Genomic DNA, 706 nt, shown 5'->3' with positions numbered 1-706 from the left:
TTTACCCTGAAAATAAATGCAGACCAGAATGGTTTGTTTTATTAATGTAACTGATCATATTTGCGCCTCCTTCAATGGAGCTAAAGTAAATGTATTGTAACCTACCTTCCTGCCTTTCCTACCGCGGTTGCTAGCTAGCTAACTTTAGCTAACTTTAACTTAGCTAGCTGACTGTCACCAGAGATCATTCGTTAGATAGTTTTATTCAAACTGCCAGATAATGGGTCAAAATGAATAGGTTAACGTTGTCTTAATTAACTAACTACCGCTAAATAATGTTATTACAAACAATGTGATCAAGTTTAGCCAAGTAGCTAGAGAAGTCAGAGATTGAACCGTCTCTAAAAGGAAGTAATGTAACTAGCTAGCTAGCTACAGATGTTCGCGGCAAAACTGTCAATAGTGAATCATGTGACAGCAAGGCTCATTTCGGTCTCAACCAATGATATCACTTCATTGATATTTCAACAGAAACAACAAGTCTAATAAATAAATATAAAAATAAGAAGAAAATAATTAATGGTTCTAACTCTAACCAGTAAGTCGTGTCTTATGCCCTTGATATATAGCCAACAGAAGCACTGCATGGCCTGAGGCAGGGAAAATGTCTGCATATGCCATAGAAAAAGGTATCTTTATTTCATGCCGGATTTGAACCTGCGATGCACTGCCTGTGGCAGCCTTGAGGCCAGGAATAAAATACGTG

This window comes from Coregonus lavaretus (genome assembly GCF_964263955.1).
Source record: "Coregonus lavaretus genome assembly, chromosome: 28".
NCBI classification, from domain to species: domain Eukaryota; kingdom Metazoa; phylum Chordata; class Actinopteri; order Salmoniformes; family Salmonidae; genus Coregonus; species Coregonus lavaretus.
Note: the sequence above shows the minus strand (reverse complement) of the source record.